Source organism: Monodelphis domestica, chromosome X, assembly GCF_027887165.1.
Source record: "Monodelphis domestica isolate mMonDom1 chromosome X, mMonDom1.pri, whole genome shotgun sequence".
In the NCBI taxonomy this organism is placed as follows: domain Eukaryota; kingdom Metazoa; phylum Chordata; class Mammalia; order Didelphimorphia; family Didelphidae; genus Monodelphis; species Monodelphis domestica.
Genome location: NC_077235.1, coordinates 17,392,423 through 17,406,070, shown reverse-complemented (window position 1 = coordinate 17,406,070; position 13,648 = coordinate 17,392,423). Strand labels below are relative to the sequence as shown.

At 48.6% G+C, this 13,648-nt stretch overlaps 2 long non-coding RNA genes across 5 annotated transcripts; one reads left to right on the top strand and one right to left on the bottom strand.

Annotated features, from left to right (window-relative positions):
- Positions 1-253: 253 nt before the first annotated feature.
- LOC103102148 (uncharacterized) lies at positions 254-12,384 on the bottom strand. 4 transcript variants are annotated; one of them, XR_008914766.1, is made up of 8 exons: positions 12,185-12,384; positions 11,550-11,577; positions 11,028-11,169; positions 8,074-8,234; positions 6,999-7,121; positions 5,866-6,907; positions 5,133-5,201; positions 254-4,720 (listed from the first exon to the last, which is right to left on the bottom strand). It is a non-coding gene; the product is annotated as an uncharacterized LOC103102148 (long non-coding RNA). The 4 variants fall into 4 exon arrangements; XR_474809.3 differs by having other exon boundaries at positions 5,866-5,966; positions 6,096-6,119; positions 6,774-6,907; positions 11,028-12,374; XR_008914764.1 differs by having other exon boundaries at positions 11,028-12,383.
- On the top strand, positions 7,120-8,543 carry LOC103102026 (uncharacterized). Its single transcript, XR_474808.2, has 2 exons — positions 7,120-7,445; positions 8,176-8,543. It is a non-coding gene; the product is annotated as an uncharacterized LOC103102026 (long non-coding RNA).
- Positions 12,385-13,648: the final 1,264 nt, after the last annotated feature.

Genomic DNA, 13,648 nt, shown 5'->3' with positions numbered 1-13,648 from the left:
CTCAGCAGTTTTGATCTAAACATGACATTCTCTAACCAAAAGAAAAGAAAATAACTCAAGGAAGCATAATATTCTCTTAAAGAAAAACAATTTCAGGATATCTTGTTAGCCCTGACTTCTGAGGTCCTTTAGGCTCCTGAGCCAGCACCTGTTCCCGTAGAATAGTATGGTGAACCTATGACACAGGTGCCAAAGATGGTGCACAGAGCACTCTCTGTGGGATGCAGCTGCCCACCCCCACCCCACCCCCAGCCCTGAGTTCTTTACTAGAAAGGCAGAGGGACTTGGGTACAGCTGTTCCCTTCCCCCTCTCTATCACGCCTGGCATTTTTTCACATCTGCCACCCCTCTGCCCAGCAGCCCAATTGGAGCACAGAGTAAGGTGGGCAGCTCACAGTCAGCAGAGCTAGAGGGGAGTAGAGTGCTCAGGCCACTCCACTCCCCGTCTATACACTTGTTGAGGACATTCCTCACTTTACCCACCTTTCCACCCAGTAGCCCAATTGGAGTGCTTCCTTCCTCCCCTGTGTGGGGTAAGGGGTTGGCAGGGTGCTCTTGGCACTTGGTGGGTGAGTGGGGGCATTGCATGGCACATGATCTCTAAAAGATTCACCATCACTGCCTTAGCCCTTCTGGCTACATTGCAGAGGAAATCAATTTTTTAAGAGGTTAAGCATCTCATGTCTTTGTGAAGACTGCCAAACCCATAGAAATCCCTTCACCTGAGAATAGAATATTAAAGGGAAGGGACTGAAAAGCAATCTGGGGTCTGCCAGACAGATGCTTACAAACTTTAGTGTCTGCTCTCTCTACTCCCCAGTACTATCACCACTCAACAATTCAGCAGTTATTGTTTCAAGAACTAGCAAATGTGATTACTGAGAAGGTATCAAGAATTTTTTTAATGGTGGAAAATGGGAGAGTGCCCCAGGACTGGAGAGGAAGAAATGTTATCCTTGCTGGCTGTCAGATCAAGGAACGGTATGGGACTGGCTAGGTCTGTGTGCTCAAGGGAAAGGCAGGCCTCAAAGGGCACTGGAAATGTTTTAGTGTTACTGCCTTAAGAAACGGTTAATGAAGAGACCTAGAGATTTAGCTTCCAGGAAGCTCCTAAGTAGGAGCCAGTATTGCTAGTTTCTTCCACCCTATGATTGGTTTGCCAGTCACTGGCATAAAAGCTGGAATGAAGAAATATGTTCTCCCTTCCTCCCTATGGCATCTCTTTCTGATGCCTTCTCAGGGATACAGACTATGCCCACAGATAAGAGTGAGGGTGTCACAGAAAAAGAATAGAGAGTAGCCCCAAATCAGGACAGAATAGGGGGCATAGGAAACTTAATTTTGGCTTCTGGAGGGGAGTCCATTCTATACCTGAGAAGTAGGAGCAAGCACCAGTAACTGAAGTTGATGGAATACAGGTGAAGAGTCCTATAGAGTACTGCTGTTGCCTGTACCCCATCCAGTTCTTACCCAAACCCATCTTTTCTGCCTCGAGACCTTGTTCTTCTGAATTAACTCCTTAGTAATGGGGAAAAAATAGAACAGATCATGCCAGGGCAATCTCATTTCCTTTTTTGGCAACGTGATTGTTGTGGAGATCCTTGATCCTGAGTTTTGCAGAGTAGCAAAGTGTTTGAAAAAGTATCTCAAATTATTCTCTTGGAAAAGATGTGGATTAGAAACTGATTGAATGGCTGAGCTCCAAGAGTAGTTATTGTTCCAACATCAACTTGGTGAGATATCTTCAATAGAATTCCCTGGTGGTCTGTTCTTGGCTCAGTGATATAAAATACTTTTGTCAGCAACTTGAATAAAGGCATTGATGGCATGCTTATCAGACACCCAGATGGCACCAAGATTCAGAAGGATTACTAACAGACTGGATGACAGAGTTGAGATCTAAAAACATCTTAACAAGTTCTTAGATCTCTGGGCTGAATCTAATGAGATGAAATTCAATAGGGAGAAATGTAAAGTCTTACACTTGATTCCGAATCTTAACGATGCAAGTATAAGGAGCATAGCAAGCAGCTTCTTAGAAAGTGATCTGAGGGTTTCAGTGGACTGTAAGAAACATACTAGTAAGCAATTTGACATAGCAGCCAATGAAGCTAATGAGTTTTCAGGTTTCACTGTGAGGCAGAGCTTCTGAGATTACAAAGATGATAGGCCTGTTCTACACCCCGTTGGTCAGGTAGCACCTGAACTCCTGTATTTGGATGTATTCCCTCCCTTGTGTGATAAGTTGAAGAGTGCTCAAAGAATGGCAGCCAGAATGATGAAAGGCTTGGAGTACAAGTCATATAAGATTGACTGAAGGAACTGACGGTATTTGGTCTGGAAAAGACTCTGGGAGGACATGATAACTGTCTGCAATCATGTGGAAGAAGGACTAGATTTGTTCTGTCTGGCCCAACAGGACAGAGCCAGGACAGTGAGTGGAAACTGCAATGAGGCCAGTTAAAGCTTTTTGTCAAGGGGAAAAAGAAACCTTTTCTAAACCAGAGCCATCCTAAAGCCGACTAGGCTGCCTTGGGATGCAGTGGGTATTTGCTTACTGAAGGTTTCAGAGCAAAGGCCAAATAATCTCTTGCCAGATAAATTATATTGAATACTTCTTTTTCAGTATTAGATCGTTTTAAGTAAGTGACCTCTATATAAAGTGATTTTTACAGAATGTGAATTTACATGCTGCCTGGGGAATGGGGGAGAGGGATAGGAAGGGGGACCAGGGGCAGCAGGAACACATTGGGGACCAGGGTCAGTCATTTGGGGGCCTATTGATGCTGGAGATAGATACAACTGGTATCTAAGTATAGACAGATGGATAAAAATGGGTACCAGGGCAGACACAAGGGCAGATTGAATGTGGCAAAGTTCTTGGTCCTAGAGGTCTCAAGCTAAGACCCAAATCTGGCAGCCGTCCATTTGGAGAGTTTGGGGGTTTTTTGGTGGGAGTTGGGAGCTGAAGATCTTGCTCAACATTCCAAGCTGCTGATAAGCATCTTCTGTGGCTAGGCAGAAACGTCCCTCTTCTTGTACACTCCCTGAAGCCCTCTCCCATCCTTTTTAGGATACTATAAAACCTGTAACCTCTCCCTCCCCAGGTCTTGTTCTATCCCAATTTCTGCCAGTGTGCTACTTTTCTCTCAGCTTAAAAAACGTTGCCAAGGACATTGTGACTTTGGTTTTTCAAGGGAATAGGATAACTGTTTCTTGCTGGTTTTTAAAAGTTAACAAGAGCAAGCCATGTTACTACTACGACATCATGGTGGCTAGTGACCAGCCTCACAATGTGATGAATTGCAGAGGAAAAAACTCTTACATTGGCCAGAGGCCTCCTAGCAATCAGTGAAAAAGGCTGTGTGGAGGCCACCCACTGTGACAGAGGGAAGCGGGAAGCCCGTGCCCCATTTGGATGTCATTTTCAATGTGACTACACAACCAGCAGTGCCACAGTGGCCACTGGGCTAAAGTTGGCTTTGCTGATTTGCTAGCTACTGTGAACTGAGAGGAAGATACAACTCTCCTACTTTCCAGGAGGTTTAGGGGCCCCCATCTTCATTTTCCTTTCAAGCACCTCCATTTCATTAAATTGGATTTAAGTAGCTGGAGGTGGAATCTTGTAAACTGGTGCAGGGGAGATCCAATGCAAATGCAATAGCAGAGGGAAGCCCAGCACCATACAAACCTCTGATGATTTGTAACAACTGGCCTCTCTTCCCTTCTTCTTCACATACTTCTTCCTCCTTTGGAAGTTTCACCTGCTCTGAGTCTAGGTCTTCAGGTTCTGAGAAAGGAAGGGTGAGATGAGACAGGGTGAGTGTTTTTGGGGTTCCCCTGAAATTCGGTTGTTTCTAAGGAGAGTTTCATTGGATCCTGCTGAGTGTTGTGTGGCAAATAGGTGGGGAGGGAGAGAGAAGGAAGGTGTACCTACCTCTAGTTATATGGCTAGGAAAGTTATGTGGTTTTCAGCTCCTCTTTATTCCAAACATTTGTCCTTATGGAAGCTATTCATTTCCCTAACTTTTCTCCTGGTCTCTTATCATGCCAGCTTGGCTTCTGATGTCCAAATCATCCTTTCTGGCAGTCTGGGAAACACGGTGCTAGACAAGGCACTGCCAAGGAAAGGATGCTGAACCTTGTCTGTCCTCTGCTGCTTCCCAGGAGTGTGGCCTCGGGTGTGGTGTTTGACCCCCCCGGAGCCCAAGTCTCCTATTCTGGAAAATGCCAGAAATAACACTTGTACTTCCTGGGGTTTCTGGGAGGCTTGAAGGGGATATAAAAGGAAAGGTCTTTGTAATCACACCGCACTATGCCCAGGTACCTCTGATTCCTAGAATCAGGCTGGTCTAATGAATGAGATGCTGATTTCTCGTGCTGAAAACCGCACTTGGGGCAGGGAAGCCCTTTGTCACACTATAGGTACCACCCGTGACTGGGTGATCAAGTGAAAGTAAAGGGATCGTGCTCACTCACCTTTGCACAGCACACTAAAGCTGTCTTCATTTTTACCTACTTTACCTCACTTGATCCCTCCTATCCACCCTGTGAAGGAGGCTCCTTTGTTAGTCCCATTTTTGAGATGAAGAAACTCTGGATCACTGAGGTAAGCAGCCAGGCCCCGCCATACAAGTGAGAAGAGGCCGAGGAGGGCCCAGAACCCAGGCCTTCCTTTCGCCAAGTTCAAGATCAGTGACCTCAGCACCTTTGGAGACATCTGATAAGAAAATCGTGTGGGAGAGAACGTGAAATGATTATTAATGTACATCCCAACACAGTCAGTGAGCTTCTGTCTGCCATCACTCACTGGGCTCCTGATGTAAGGCCCAGCTCAGCCCCCAAGCTAGCCTCGGTTCTTCCCAAGCAAAGCACATATGCTTATGCCTGCCACCTATGGCTGGGTCTAAGGGAAAGTGATCAGGAAAAGGGGGATGAGAAGGGGGAAAGGAAATGGTTTCAGGGGTCAGGTCAGCATGACCCAACTCCTTCGCTCAGAATTCGGAGACCTGGCACCATCTTCCCGGGTACTCAGCTTTACCACCCAGGTGTTATCATTGATTCCCCATGCAATCTCCTTCACGAACCCTTGAGGCACCGAGGTGGTAGAGCAGCTTGTTTTCCAGTCCTACCTTACACACTTAGTGGCTTATGGGACCCTCTGGACAAGTCACTTGGTCTGTCAGCCTCAATTTCTTCATCTGAAAAGTAAGTGTACTAATAAGATCTAACTCACAGAGGACCAAGTAAGAGAATATATGTAAAGGGCTTTGCTAACCTTAAATCTTTATAGAAATGTGAGGATTATAATGATCATCACCCCCTCCCCCACTGGGTCAGTTCTACCTCTCACATCTGTCCCTTTGATGGTCAGCCCTCCATTTCAGGCCTTTGTCACATGAACTCTTGCTTAGCCTCTCAATTGATCTCTCTTGTCTCAAGTCTCTCCTTCCTGTCTACCCTCTACATAGATGTCCTGGTGATTTCCCCCGTGTGTGTCAGTCCTCAATTCAGTGAATGCCAAGTAGAAACTCCCCTGTTTGACCTTTAAAGACCTAACGACAACCTGGCCTCAATGGACCTTTGTACCTTTATTAAACGTGACTCTTCTTTGGGCCAGCCAGATTGGCTTTTTTGCTATTCCTCACATCGAATGCTCGAATGATCTCGTGGGCCTTTGCTCTGGCTAGGGACTCTGCCTGGAATGCATCCCTCTCAGACTCCCTGGCTTCCTTTACAACTCAGCTCAGCATCCTGTCTGCAGGAGGCTTTTCCTTCTCCCTACCAGCTGCTCTTGTCCTCCCCACTGAAGTTACTCGCTAGGTATTTTGTGAAGACAATATGTGGAGCTGTTGGCTCTCTCACCCCACTCCAACGGTCAGCTCCTTGAGGGCAGGGTCTCTTCTTCTCTGGTTTCATGTCCTCAGTGCTTGGCATACAGGAGTCGCTTATTGCCTGTTAATCAGCTTCCAAAGCAGAAGGAAGAAGCAGGGAGGAACGGAGGAAATGAAAGGGGTTCTGGCTGCTCACACCCTAGTTTCAATGGCACCCACCTCTTTAAAACATTTCCATTTGACTCAACAATGATTACATACCTTCCATGAGCCATCCCGTGCCTCCTATTGGAGACAGAAAGGCAAAAATGAATCTGTCTTCAGGAAACTTACATCCTACTGGATCATGGGAAGAATCCCCAAACCCTGTAAAAATCATTGCATCTTACTGCATCATTTTACAGATGTGAAAAACAAAGGTGAGAGTGGTTTAGAGACTTGTCCAAGGTCAAACAGCAAGTGGAAGCCAAGCTAAGCCAAACCCTCAGTTCCAGACACTTAGTCCAGAAGCCCTGCTCTCATTTTCTACTTCTTGGCCGGGGTGTCTGGGGTTGGTGGCATTGAGATGGGGATGAGCATTACAAAGCCAGAATAAGTCAGGCCAGTTCAAACATAGGCCCAAAGTTAGGGAGTAATAGAATGGCAGCTAAAACAAGAAGTCAGATGGGGTGAGGGCAGTTCTGAAAGCTAGAAGGCTAGACTCTGTCTGCCCCTCTTTCTGTCCAGTCCCCCTGTCTCCCTTGTCCTTTCTTCCACCTTTCTCTCCCTTTACTATGTCTCCTTTAGCTTGTCTTTAAAGATCCCCCTTAATCTTTCATCCATGGACTTTTACTAAATCTTTATTTATCCTCCTTATTCCCACAATTCTCTCCACCCCTCTTTCCTGCATCGTTTTGGACCAGCACTCTTCCCCCTTTCTTTTTTCCCTTCCCTCATTACCTTTGTCTCCCTTTGGTTCACTTCTCTTTCCTTCCGGACTCCCACATCTCCAACAGTGAAGCCAGAGTTGAGATGGGCAGCTCAAGTCTCAGGGTCAGGGTTGGGACACTCGCGGCTGGATCCTCTGGAAACTCCTATGGAAAGAGAGTGGGGTGGCTTTAAGAGAGGAAGGTGCCCCGTGCTCCTCCTCCCCCCAGCCTGTCTTTGGGCTAGATCTTTACTCACCAACTGTTCTTCTAGTGCGTTGAGAAATGACCATTCCGTTGCCATAGCTGGGTGATGTCAGGGCGGAATGCCATGACATCACAGATGTGAGGGGGCCCTGCAGCTGCTGTTTCTTGGCAACCACTTTTATCAACAAGACACCAGTGTGGGGAGAGAGGGAAGGCAGTTCTGACCTAGGAGGTTTTTTCCTGCCTTCCCTACTCTCCTGTCCCAGGCAGGCAGAAAAAGAGGTCCCAGACAGAAAAAATATATAGGAGATAGCCCTCCCCCCCCCCTGGGGGGGATAGACAGGGATTCCAAAGCTTAGTAGGATTTATTGTGATAAAATAAAAAGGGGGGTTGGGAATCCAGGTACTGAGGAGAAGACCAAGACCAAGACTGTGAAGGTGAAAGGTCGCACCTTAGACCTGGCACAACAGAAGTCAAGGGCACACCTTTGGAGGACAAGTAAGCTTACTTTCTGGGTTTTTACTAGTTTCACTTCTTGAAGGGTGATGTGATGGTCCCCTCCCCCTGCTGATTCCATTGACCCTTGAGAGCCTGATAGCTCAAAGACTTGCTTTAGGCTTGGTTATAAGCTTGTGGTCTTTGATCTTGGTCAGGTCAGGAACTACTTAAATGATATAGGTGTAAGTTTTTGGTCTTACTGTGTATTTGTTCTAATTGGGCACACCCTTGATTTCCCTGTCCTGGAACTCTGCCCTAAGCTTTAGGCAAAAGTATCTTGGGGGGAGGGGGCCCTGGTACTATCAGCCATCCCAAACTCTGGACTATGTCCTCATCCCAAGCCCGGACTCGGACTCCCAGCTTCCCTCTGGGCCCACATGGATCAGCCCACCTCAGCCCAGACTGCCCTGGGCTGGGACTCCAGACTTCTCCACAGGTTTGAAATTTCAAGGGGTGTGGGTTGGCCCAGGAAGGATCTGGGGGATCTGAATATTGGCTTGGGCTCAGGTTCCAAACCTGGGACAGCAGATGTGAAGTGGGGGGTGTGGCCTGCTCTTCCCTCCTTGCTACAGCCTCTTGCTGACTCTGTTCCCCTCTCACCCCAGTGCCCCAGATGGTCTGTGCCTACCCTTTGGGTTTTTCTTGTCTTGACAGTTGTTTCATTGTGTCTCCTTGTTGATTCTTTCTCTCCTGTATTTATTTTGTGGCGATGTTTTAATATTGGTTGTAGAGGATTCTTGTGGTGATTTCAAGCTGCTCGGGTTTACTCTGACATCTTGGCTCCACCTGCTGAAGGCAAAGGGCAAGTTTTTGAAGCTTGACGATGAGGGATGGATACTCTATGGAGACTCATAATCAAGCACTCCCTGTTCATCCAACTGTTGCCAAGACAACCGCCTACCACCTTTGCCACCACCACGAGCACCACCACACCAGTGGTGGCCCCTATTATACCAGCCACTGGGTTCCCGTTGACACTGTTCTTCTTCTGCATCCTGTGATTCAGAGGAAAAGAAGGGCTCCTAATTTGCCACCAACCACAGGCTTTAGTTTCTTGTCAGTATTCTTCTTATTATAATAAAGTGTTAAATGACCAAAGTCTTGTCTTGTGTGTTTAATGCGGGTAAGGGAGCAGGGGAGCTCCAGAGCTGCATCCAGCACCCAGAATGTTGCTCTCCATAGAGCAGCACAGACTTCCCTGTCCTTCCTCACATACTCTGCCCATGACACGCTGCTTATTCTTGCTTTGGATGGACGGAGTCCAAGGCCTGGGGTGAGGAGGAAGACAGTTGGGAAGCCTTTAAAAGTTTAGCCACTTTTTTAGTTGTGTCTACTCTTGGTGACGTCTTGGGGGGGGGGGTTGGGAGAAATGCTGGAGGGGGTTGCCATTTCCTTCTCTGGCTCATTTTACAGATGAGGAAACCAAGGCAGAGTGAAGTAACTTGCCCAGGGTCACACAGTCATGAGGCCAAATTTGGACTCGGGAAGAAGAGTCTTCCTCACTCCAGGCCCAGCATTCTAACCTAGCTGCTCAGGCATGTAATCAGGGCCTTGTGAAATGGTTTGCCTATGCCAGTCTCAGTCTCCTAACGATCCCAGAAGTGAGGGATGAGCAGGTACTAATCGTCTTGGTAGGGAAGGAAGAGGGCCTAGATCACTGGCCTGTATGTAGGCTCAGTGCTGACCGGGGTGGTGGATGGGCAGCAAAGCCTTCTGTGGACCGTGCCTGGTGCTCTGCGACGTAGGCTGGTGGGTGACTGAAGAGGGGGAGCAATGCGCTGCTCCCTCGGGGACGTCAAGGTCCCCCAGACAACCAACTAGCTAGAGGGAGTGACCAAGAAGGAGGTAGCCAAGGGTATGGCTGCCCGTCTTAGCTACATGGAGATCCAGCCCGAGATTAGGGTCTGCAAAACCTCACCGGAGGAGAGGAGAGAGAAGGGCTGACAGTGGCCGGGCCCCTGAGGCAGGCAGGTTGGGTTGGAAAGTCAGTTCGGAGTCCTTCCTCCCGCCTCCCCCCTATGTTCGAGAAGAATTTCTGTGTAAGAGGCAGAAAGGAGGCCACCCGGAACTCGGCTCCATCCAGCATCAGCACAGCGCGGCGTTGGTCTGTCCACCAGAGCCCGAAGGCTCCTGAAAACAGGAGCCTGCCATGTGCCTGGACCTGCTCCCACCCCTGCCAGTTGGGCCCATTCCTGCATGCCCTGCCAGGGCTTCACTGACCCTCGGCAACACCTTGCCATCTACTGCGCTTCTTGAAGGCCGCACGAGGACCAAAGGTCCTTAGATAAGCCCAGGGAGCCGGAGCCCAGGCACCGAGACGGTGGCCGGCCTGGCCATGGCGTGAGGGGCCCCACCTTGTAGGCCTCTGGCTTCTTCCCTTTTGTCTGGCCTGAGGCGGCAGGAAGGCAGTAAGGGCTGCTTCCAGGCCGCTTCCTGTGGCCAGCCCTTCCCCAGGGCTCAGGAGGGGGCTCCTGCCGGGCAGGGAGTTAACCAGAAGCAGTGGCATGTTGTGGGGGAGGGGAGGGCTCTTTTTCAGTTAGGGCTTGCACCAGACAGCCTCTGAGCTCCGTGCCCCTGGAATTCTAACGGAAACCATGGCAACCAGGCAGCATGGTGAGCTCAGCCTAGGGACCAGCCCTCTGCCAGCAGCCCCTGGCTTGTCATGGGGAGGCTTGCTGTCCGCCTTGTCTTTGATGCTCTTTCTGATGCCACTGGAGAAACATATGGAGGGAGATGCAGTGGCCTCTGATTCAGGAAGGCCTGGCTTCTAATTCTAGTCAGTGCATTTCTCCCGACCTCCAGGAATCTCTGTAAGCCCGGAAACTGCAGGTGATTGCTGATTGCACAGGGAGGAGCTCCCTGGGCAGAGAAAACGCAGGCATAGACAAAAACCCCGTTAGCAAGTTCAAATAAAACAGTTGGTGTAAAATGCAGTAAAACCCGTTGGAAATGCATCAGGTGGCTGAAATCCATGGCCTTGTAGTTTTCAGACTAGAGGGTTCCTAAGGAGGATAGTTGTGGACTCAGGACCAGGCCAGTGTTTTCAACTCTCACTTTCCACCTTAGAATCAATACCAAGTACGGCTTCCAAGCAGGAATTCTGGTAAGGGCTAGGCCATTGGGGTTAAGTAACCTGCCCCCTAACTGTCATACAGTTAGGAAGTATCGGAGGCCAAATTTGAACCCAGGACCTCCCATCTTTAGGCCTGGCTATCTATCCACTTCAGCCTAGGTTTCCAGGCTCTGAGAAAGGGAGGGACAAAATGGGTCAGGCTAAAGAATAAGAGTAGTGGGGGCATCTGGGTAGCTCGGTGGATTGAGAATCCCTTAACTCCCATTGCCCAGCCCTTACCACTCTTCTGCCTTGCAACCAATACATAGTATTAATTGTAAGTCAGAAGGTTTTTTTAAAGCAATAGGAGTGAGGGTCAACAGATTCTGTAAGTTTGGGTGAGATGAGACAGGGCTAGTGGTTTGGGGGCTCACCTGAAACTAGGTTGTTCAGAAGGAGGGTTTCATTGGACCCTGCTGAGAGTTGTGTGGTAAATAGGTGAGAATGAGGGGAGCAAGAAGGGTACCTACCTCTAGTTATATGGCCAGGAACATTGGTGGGGGGTTGTCTGTCCTTCATTTTGAAGAGGACTTGTCATCACAGGGCGATGTCTTGACTTGTGCATGGATTGGCTTGCAGTGAAGCCTCACTCTCTCTTCCAGAACTTGGTGTCTAATGGCAAGACAAAAGTCAGGATGACTGACTAGAAAAGTGTGGCCAAGGAACAACATACGGGAGAACTTTATTCCCAGCCTCTGGAGTCTTTCTCTTCTTTCCTCTTACACAGACCCAAGACAGTCAGCACCATGAGGAGATTTCTAACCTCTGTTCCTTCCTGGGCTATGGGGAGGAAGGACAGAGATGCCAACTGTTCAGAGCCTCAGTGCAGGGCTCCCTTTTCCTTTGGGCACTTTTAACAATGTCTTTTAACAAGGCAGAGGACTGCCAGGCAGACTTCAGCTCAGTCAAGCATCAGATTAGAGTAACCACACTCCTTAACCCCCACAAAAATTATGAGACAACAAGCCACCTACCTTACAAACAGGGCTCACCTGTGAAGAGAATGTGAATTCCTTGAGCCTGTTCAATAAGACCCCAGATATTAGAATCAGTCGGCATTTAACCAAAAGAAGTGATGCCCACCCCTCTGCCAGCCTCTCGGCCTCTGGCTTTGTGTTTGCTAAGACGGACAGTACTGGGATCAGTGCTTCAATTTCAGACTTTGGGCCTATAGAAGGGAACAGCATGTCTATCTGTACTCTGTTATCTCTTGTGCTCCTGCACCAGTCTGAGGGCTTTCCTTTGGGATGGCTACAGGCCAAAGAGAAAAGGAGAGGGCCCTGGACCAGACAGGGTAGGGTTTTTAGGGAGGAGCCATTTAGTTCACATGTTTTGAGCTGGAAGACGCTCTAGGGACCCCTTAGTCCAAGACCTACGTATGAGAGCAGAAGAAACTTGTCCAGAGACAAGAAGGGACTTGTCCAAGGACCTCCCCGTGTTTCAGCGGCAGAGCCTATGCTAGAATCTCATGTTCTAGCCTGATCCAGAACTCCTACTTGGGACTTCCCTGTTCCCTACATGTTCCCTGCAGTGGGGACAGCTGGGGTCAGTGGCAATCTCATAGGTAACCAAAGGGCCCTGGCCTTATCCAAAGGCCTTAATATCTGAGGCAGAAATGGCATCTTACCTGTCTCTATGGTAGCTCCTCACAGTCATGAGAACGCTGCCATGCAGAGTGAGAGAGGCTGAAGGCTTAGGGAGATTCTTGGAATCCTCAGATCCTGTAAAAGAACAAGGGAGAGGTATCTGGGGTCCTTGTACCAGGAACAAGAAGTAGGCGCCTGTGGGCTAGAGGGAGACAAATGTTTACTAAGGGATGGTACCTCTTCTGAAGTATAAGACAAGGAGAATCCCAAACCCTGCCTGTCCCTCCCTCTGCCCAGTCCCTCCTATTCCTTTCTCCCTGTCTCTGTTCATCACCTCTCCTCCCCTTTACCCCTTCTCTGTCCACCCATTTCTCTTTTCTTCCCTTTGTCTTCCCTGCCCTCTTCTGTGTACCCATTCTTTCTCTTCTCCTTCCTCCCTTTTAATTTTCAAGTCTTTGTTATCCCCCATCTTCACCAATACTACCCTCTCCATCTCAATATTCTCCTTCTCTCTTTCCCCCTTTTATTTCCCTCCTCTCACTTACCTGTGTACCTCTGTCACCACAGGAGCCAGGTACAGGACTGAGTGGAAGCAGCAGGAACGAAGCTAATATAGAGGCTCTGACATCACAGGCCTCTGTGACATGTCGCAGGGTAAACCTCTGTGAGATCACAACATTCCATGTTATTTAAGGCTGGCCAGCTCTCACATCTCTTCATTCCCACAGGCAGAAGAGACAGTGAGGAACTGATAGGCAATTCTCAAAGCAGGAGATGGGGGGGGTTCTCCCCTTTCCCTGTGTCTGGCAGGTCCCCAAATAGAAGACTATAGTCTCAGGGGTCCAAAAGGCTTTTTAGTGGTCAGAAAGAGACCCTTGGGGGTCTGAAGAAGATAAGAAAAAGGACAAACAGTAAAAGCGAGTGTGCAGTTTAAAAAGCTATCGAGATTAAGATTTCGATCAAGAAGCCAAAGTTGGTGTGAGGCTGAGGACCATCTTTCACTTTGGGGACCTGGTGATATCCCAAGGCTGATCATTCTGGAAGGCTTGAAGTCTCTGAAGTGGAAGAAGTGAGTTCCTATGGCCCCCCTGTCTAGGCTTCACCACCTCATAATCGGCATTGCTCTTTTCCTTCTGCTAATCCCCTGGGTTGAGGCTCGGTGCTGCTACTATTGTGACAGCACCATCATGGGAAACTGCCCAAACATCAAGATAACCTGTGCAGAAGAGGATAACTGCTACACTGGCCTTGCTGCATCCCCTGGCCTCCCAACAATTATCATCAAGAGCTGTATGGAGGCCAGATTCTGTGGACGAGAGCAACATATCACGTACGAGGGCACTAACTACAGTCTGATTGCTTTCTGCTGTCATGCAGAACTGTGCAACAAGGACATTCAGTTTCAAAACAGTTTTCCCACTGATACAGCTACCAAGCTATCTACCAAGGCTGTCTTCATGGTGGTGTTTCTGTTCCTGTTCTGAGCATGATGAAGAGATGAATTC